Here is a 7,425-nt window from a genome sequence, read left to right on the forward strand (position 1 = left end):
ATTTTAGGGTATCCAATGCCTCTAACCCATGGATTAAGAAATGGCTTTTGCTGTCACGAGGACAATTGTCCCTTCCTGTGATTACAACCCAGACACTTCAAACGCCACCCCAAGAATGGGAATTTCAAATGCATCCCCCAAGGCCTCTGAGGGGATGCTTGAAACCAGAGGCACAAACCCTCAAGTGTGAGCAATCCCATTTCCCAAGGGAAATCAGTTCCCTGGGAAAGGACGCAGCCGTATTTTGAGGAGGTCTGGGATGGGAGGAGGATCTCCCCACTTTCATGTCTGACCTTTGCTTTAAAGCTGGGTTTTAATGACTGATCCCATTGCTGGCGGGTCTCCAGCTGATCTTCCCAGCATTCCCAGCCTGGTGGCCATTCCTTGGGTGGCCACAGGTGTCTCCATGACCACGTGGACTGTTCCCTTCATTTCTTTTTCCTAATTAATCCCCGGCAGGACTCGCTCAGGAGGGCCCGCAAGCCAACCTTGTCCCAGATTCCAGCAGGTGTCACTGTGGGCAATGCTATGGGAAAATCCAGCGGGGAAAATGTTGGAATCAAAGGGAAAACACCCCTCAGGGTAATTATTATTTGGGTTTTTCCTGAATGTAATTGCTGATTGTATTTTATCCCCGTTTTTACAGATCCAAAGGCACTGTCTGTGTTCACTTCTTCAGGGCTGGAGGGTGGAAACCATGGAATATTTTCAAGTAAGCACCACTTTGGGTTTTCTTTCTGGGGTTCAGCCCCACCAAAATTAGCCCATACATGTCTGTAAGTAGGGATATGTGGGTGAGAATTAGGGAATTTTGGAAACTGCTGAAAGAATTCCCAGGAGGAGATGCCCAAAAGACCAGAGATCCACACGCTCTCCTTCCAAGCTTATCCCAAAGGACCCAGCCCAGAAAGCAAAGCCCTCAGCACAAGACAGGAACCTCATCCATGGGGAAATCTATCCCAAAAATCAGGGATGTCAGGAGCACTGTTTGGGAAGAGGGGCTTGAGCTGTGCCACCTCCACCACAGCAACCCACCCCATGACCAAATGTTAATTAAATGTCAAGCAGAATTAATTGATTGGATTTGCTCCACCCAGGAGGTGAAGGGCAGCCACCAACCCATCGGTCCCAACCCATCTGCAGCAAAGGAAACGCCTGGAAGAGCAGATTCCATGGGTTCCTGGCCCCAGCGGTGCTGCAAAGCCTCTGAAAACTGAGATCAGTAAACAAACAGATATTGGGAAATTAGGAACAAGGCTGGATCAGGGAAGAGACAACTCAGAGCTCCTGAGTTGTTGTGACCTCTCTGTTGTCCCAGGTGCCATCAGAAAATCCACATCCATCCTGTGTGTCCCTAACAGAGCCTGCAAATCCACCAGGGCAAACAATAAATTATGGATTTGCTTAAATCCTTTCTTTTCATATCTGTGAAACCCTGGAAATCATCTAAGATTACAGCAAAAAATGTTTTGTTTTGCTTTTTTCCTTTCTTTTCTAGCTGGAAAATCCACTTAGTGAGCATAAAAATATCTCCCAGATAGGTTTAATCCAAGTGGAAATGGGGACTATTTAAATCCCAACACCTGCATAGCCTTTATAAATTGACATTTTATCAGTGACCTCCTGAAAACCTGATCATCCACTCAATGCCCCGTTGCCAAAAATAATAACAATAAATTAAAGCAAGACAATCCTGGGATGAAGCAAATTTGGGGAAGTTTTCTTCTGTTTGATGCTGCCTTTGCCACTCGTCCTGCTGGTGACCACGGCACTGCTGGAGTGACTTTTCCCACCACTGGGAGGTTGATTGAGGAGAAGGAGGTGCCCAAAGAAGGGGGAAAAGCTGCAAAAGTGCTGGAAGTGACGATGCTATTCAAGAGGCAACTGGAAAATACAGAACTCTCTTGGAGGAGGCACGGTTTGGGTTGGAAGGGATATTAAGGAGCAGCTCATCCCACCCCTGCCATGGGCAGGGACACCTTCCACTGTCCCAGGCTGCTCCAAGCCCCAATGTCCAGCCTGGCCTTGGGCACTGCCAGGGATCCAGGGGCAGCCCCAGCTGCTCTGGGCACCCTGTGCCAGGGCCTGCCCACCCTCCCAGGGAACAATTCCTTCCCTGACAGCTGAGAAAATCTCCTTCCAACGCCGAACTCTCACCCTTCTGAGTGTCCTTTGGGATTCTCATGGAGGTTTCCATGAATCCATGTGCTTTGGAGAGCCAGAGGAGATGGAATTCCCCAGCTGGGGTACTCTGGCCTAACTCCAGTGGATTTTACAACATGCACTTGAAGGAAAACCAACAACCCAGCTCCTCTGCTTGGGGTTTAGCAAAAGAGCCCAGAGACAAGGGCAGGAGGACTCCTTACAGTAAATGAGATGTTAATAAATTCCCTCGGTCTCCAGAGGAATCCAGCTTCCCTTGGAAAGCCTCTGGAAAAAGATCCCTCTGATACCACTGGGATTTTCAGCCTAAACAGAAGCTGCTTCTTGAGAGGTTTCGAAATTCATTTCAGAAATCTCAGTTAAAACGAGAACGTCATTCCCTGCCTGAAAAGTGCATTTGGCAGAGGCCAAAAGCTGCTCCTTGCACCTGACAGCGTCCCACAGGGCCCACCAGGAAAAGGCCTGAAGTTCCCACATGTGCCAAGGGCACGGAACTCCAGGAAACGCATTCCCATGTGCTCAGCACAAGGATTTCATTGGGAAAAAAAAGAGGAGTTTGATGTTAAATCAAGTGGGAAGAAATGGCAACAGATTTTCCACCCCTCTGGTGAGACCCCGCCTGCAGTGGGTGTCTGATCTGGGACGTGGAGCTGTGGGAGTGAATCCAGAGGAGGCCACAGAGCTGCTCCCAGGGCTGGAGCTCCTCTGCTCTGGAGCCAGGCTGGGAGAGCTGGGGGTGCTCACCTGGAGAGGAGAAGGCTCCAGGGAGAGCTCAGAGCCCCTTGCAGGGCCTAAAGGGGCTCCAGGAGAGCTGGAGAGGGACTGGGGACAAGGGATGGAGGGACAGGACACAGGGAATGGCTTCCCAGTGCCAGAGGGCAGGGATGGATGGGAGATTGGGAAGGAATCAGTCCCAAAGTTTTCTCTGCTGGCATCCCCCTCTAACAATAAGTTTTGCGGAACTGCGTGGAAGAAAAACCCCCAAATCCTGCCCCATTTCTACCATGGCAGGAGAACAGGGGATGGGCAATAAACACACACAGGGATGACCACATTCCCAACAAGAATCCCCAGAAAGCAGGGAATGCTGAACTCCTTTCCTACACTAACACAAGCAGCTCATTCACAATCCCCTTCATGTGCTCAGTGCCCACATTAAAGAAGACCCAAAGGAAAACTTAGCTCCAAACCACCCCTTTTATCCCAAGTCAGCTCCTGCCACTGACTCCATCGTATCCCTGCACTCCAGTTTTCCCAGCTGCATTTTATTCCCTGATGCTTTTTTTCCCCAAACAGCTTTAGTTTCCTGGTGCACCTGCAAACCCAAAGCTGTGTTCTCATGAGCATCATCTGAAAGATTAATGGAAGTACAACTCCAGTCAAAATGCTGTCCATTTGTGATGGAGTCAGTCGTGAGTGAAGCCCTTTCAATGCCCCCACAGGCAGCATTTCCCTACTCTGTCCCCCAGTTCCTTCAGTGAAGACACCACCGAGTGCTTCCTTGGATTTAAAAAAAAAAGATAAATAACGTTAAAATATTTTTTCTTCCCCAAAACCTTTAACTCTTCCCTGTTTATTTCGAATTCTCCCTCAAATCTGATTTATGGCTCGGCAGCAGATCAACATCAGCTTTGGTGCTGACAGATCCCTCAGGATGGACCAGGGACCGGGTTCCCTTTATCCTCACTCCTAAATAAGCCTAAAAACCACTAATTCTATGGAAAGCTCATTAATTTTGCACATTTTCCCTCTTCTATTCACTGTTGCCACACGAGTCCACAAAAGCAGGACTGTGCTCAGCCTCTATTAATTAACCAGAGGCATCCCAAGGCCTTCTGATCCATACTAATTGGGCAGTGTGGAGCGGGAAGGATGCTTGGCATCTCTGCACGAAGGCCCAGGACAGCTTTTAAAGCTGAATCAAGCCATGAAATCTTGCCCAAGATCCCCACTCTCCACCAGAAGCCACAACAGAAGGAGCTCCACAAGCAACAGGGAAGAATTTTGGTTTGGTTTTTTATTTTTTTACCATATGTGCCTTTTGAAATTCAGCCTTTAATTGGGATTTTGAAAGAAGGAAGAGCAAAGAGACAAAGGCTGGCAAGCAACACTGGGGACATGAACGGAGCTGCTGAAGGGGCTGCAGACAGGAGCAGGGATCCCAGATTTCAGCACCCAGAGCTGCAGGAACAGTTTCCATCCCTGGCACCCTGTGCCTCTGGGGTTCAGCACATTTCTCTGCCTCTCTCTCAGTCTGGCTCTGCTGTTTGTGCAGGGATTCACTGGGAGCACATCAGTGGCACTGGGACCTGAGCAGTGCATTGAAATATTGAATGTTAATGCTTCCAGTGAAAGAATTCCCCAAATGCACACGGGGAGATGGGAGAATGGCATTCCCAGTGCTCCCAAGCTGTAACTGGTTTCCTGTTAACCCAGGACCAGTTACTGAAGTGGTTTGCAGCTGGATTTGGGGCAATTAGCCAGGTCTATATTTGAATATCTATTTACACTGCAGCTATGGTATATAAGTATTATATATTTCAGTGTGTTACAAAGTATTATCAGAGAATCACGGAATGGTTCGAGTTGGAAGGGACTTTGAAGTCCATCCCTGTGCCATGGGCCAGGACAACTTCCAGTGTCCCAGGGTGCACCAAGCCCTGTCCAGCCTGGCCCGGAACACTTTAAATTTCTATACATCCAGAAAAAAAAGTAAAAAAATTTTTAAAAAGTAAAAAAATTAAAAAGTTAAAGAATAAAAAAGTTAAAAAAGTAAAAAATAAAAAAGTTAAAAAAAAGTCAAAAAATAAAAAAGTAAAAAAAGGTCAAAAAATAAAAAAGTCAAAAAAAGGTCAAAAAATAAAAAAGTAAAAAAAAAGTCAAAAAATAAAAAAGTAAAAAAAAAGTCAAAAAATAAAAAAGTCAAAAAAAGTCAAAAAATAAAAAAGTCAAAAAAAAGTCAAAAAATAAAAAAGTAAAAGAGAGTAAAAGAGAGTAAAAAAAACCCTAAAAAAATAAAAAACTAAAAACTAAAAAAAAAAAAAAAGTCAAAGCTCTCTCGACTTCTGGATACACAACAAACAAGGCAAATCCATGTGACGTAGTTCAGGCCTGACATCATCTGCACAGAAACCAATCTACAGTGTTTGGTAAGGAAATCAAAGCACCTTGGTCACTGGCTCTCGCTCCAGCTGCTCACATTCCCACACACAGTATCTTCCACGGATTACCAGGCTAAATCCCAGACAGAGAAGGAACAGCGAGGGCACCGGATTAGGAAATGCAGGAGATGAAAATGCCAACGAGACCTCAATTCAACCTCCTCCTGTGCATCTATAACCACTGAACTTGTAAATCTCACATGATTCTGTCTGGGGCACCAACAGTGACAGCACCTGGAGCTGTGGGAGTGATCCAGAGAAGCCACCGAGATGCTCCAGGGCTGGAGCTCCTCCAGAGCCAGGCTGGGAGAGCTGGGGGTGCTCCCCTGGAGAGGAGAAGGCTCCAGGGAGAGCTCAGAGCCCCTGGCAGGGCCTAAAGGGGCTCCAGAAGAGCTGGAGAGGGACTGGGGACAAGGCATGGAGGGACAGGACACAGGGAATGGCTTCCCAGTGCCAGAGGGCAGGGCTGGATGGGAGATTGGGAAGGAATTGTTCCCTGGCAGGGTGGGCAGGCCCTGGCACAGGGTGCCCAGAGCAGCTGGGGCTGCCCCTGGATCCCTGGCAGTGCCCAAGGCCAGGCTGGACATTGGGGCTGGGAGCAGCCTGGGACAGTGGGAGGTGTCCCTGCCCATGGCAGGGAGTGGAATGAGCTGATCCTTAATGTCCCTTCCAACCCAAACCAGTGTGGGATTAGCTACCCCAGCTGCCCCGGGCTCTCGGAATTCCTGCCTCCTTCCCTGAAAACCCTGCCTGACTCCGTGGAGCTGGGACAGGTGTCCAGGCAGGTGACAGCTCCATCCCTGACATCCTGGCAAAGGGATCCTTCTTTGAAACAGGAGTAGGAATTCAGAGTTGGGGAACAAAACTTAGAAGAATGAGCTGTAGGCACAGTGAAGAACTTGAGGTCAAATGGAAAAGTTACAAAATCACGAGCACCTGGGAGCAGCTTCGGAGAAGAAGAGGTGAAGGAACCTTAATTACACCTTTGGTACCTGACCCCCTGATGCGAGATGGAAATCCCGCAAGGATAGGAACCCTACATTGGGATGGCACAGGGAGCAACCTTAAAGAGGAAAACACTGCCAGGATGTGAAGCAACTGAAGGGCAGGAAAGAAATCCCAATTTTGTGCCACAAACAAATAAGGAAAAAAAAAAAGAGGGAGAGAAGGAGAAGCCAGCCCAGATCTCTGAGTGCTGCCCATGCCCACCAAACGCTCATCCCACTCCTCAGCCATGCCAGGAACAGATCCCCATCCTACTCCCTCCAGGGTTTTAATTCCATTTGCTAAATGAAATTATCCAGAAAGACTGGAATTATTGGCAATGTTGGTGCCACACAGGGATGATCCCTACATACACATTTTTTCCATGTAATATTAACAATTCCATGGTCCAGAGGGGTTTTCCAACACTTCAGGGGTGTAACCTACGGAAAGGAGGCTGTAGCCAGGTGGGAATTCAGATATAAATATACAGATCTGAGAGTGACTTTTTATTTATAATTCATGTAAAACACAGCCCATTCAACCCAAGACAAACCCAGAAGAAATCAGGCTGATTCCAAGGAGGAAATTGGGAGCATCCACCCTAAAAATCTAGATTTTTCCCCACAAATGCTGCTTTCATGCCTCGTTTTTTCACTGATAATTACTAAGAATGTTTTTTCCCCCTGCCATGAAACTTTAAGTGTCCCTGGAAAAGTTTTATGGATTTTATTCTCCTCCTTAAGTCTTGATAAGGAGCTTAATACTGGTGATGTGATCCAAGCAAATTCTGGTTGGGAGTGGGGTTTTGAGATAGGCAAATGGAATTCACAGCAGAGGGAGTTCATATCCCCTGTTTTCCCCTACATCAGAGCATTCCCTGGCAGTAAAGGGAATAAAGCTTATCTGTGAATATGCAATTATCCGTGGTGAAAAACAGCTGACTTGCTGGAGCCACAGCATTTATCTGGGCACTAAAGAAGAAGGAACAATGCCCCGGCAAAGCTCGGGGGAAAAAGGAATTCAAATCGACTCCAACGTCAGCAGCGCCCTTCCTCCAAATGCACGGGAACATCTTCCCTGATGGGGAGGCGTGGATGAGGAAAAGCGAGCAGGA

The 7,425-nt window shown here is 47.5% G+C and overlaps 1 protein-coding gene across 1 annotated transcript in view; it reads right to left on the minus strand.

Annotated features, from left to right (window-relative positions):
* PRKG1 (protein kinase, cGMP-dependent, type I) overlaps positions 1–7,425 on the minus strand; it is a 315,753-nt gene that overhangs the window by 108,202 nt on the left and 200,126 nt on the right. The window lies entirely within an intron of this gene.

Source organism: Corvus brachyrhynchos, unplaced genomic scaffold (genome assembly GCF_000691975.1).
Source record: "Corvus brachyrhynchos isolate BGI_N302 unplaced genomic scaffold, ASM69197v1 scaffold334, whole genome shotgun sequence".
Lineage (NCBI taxonomy): Eukaryota > Metazoa > Chordata > Aves > Passeriformes > Corvidae > Corvus > Corvus brachyrhynchos.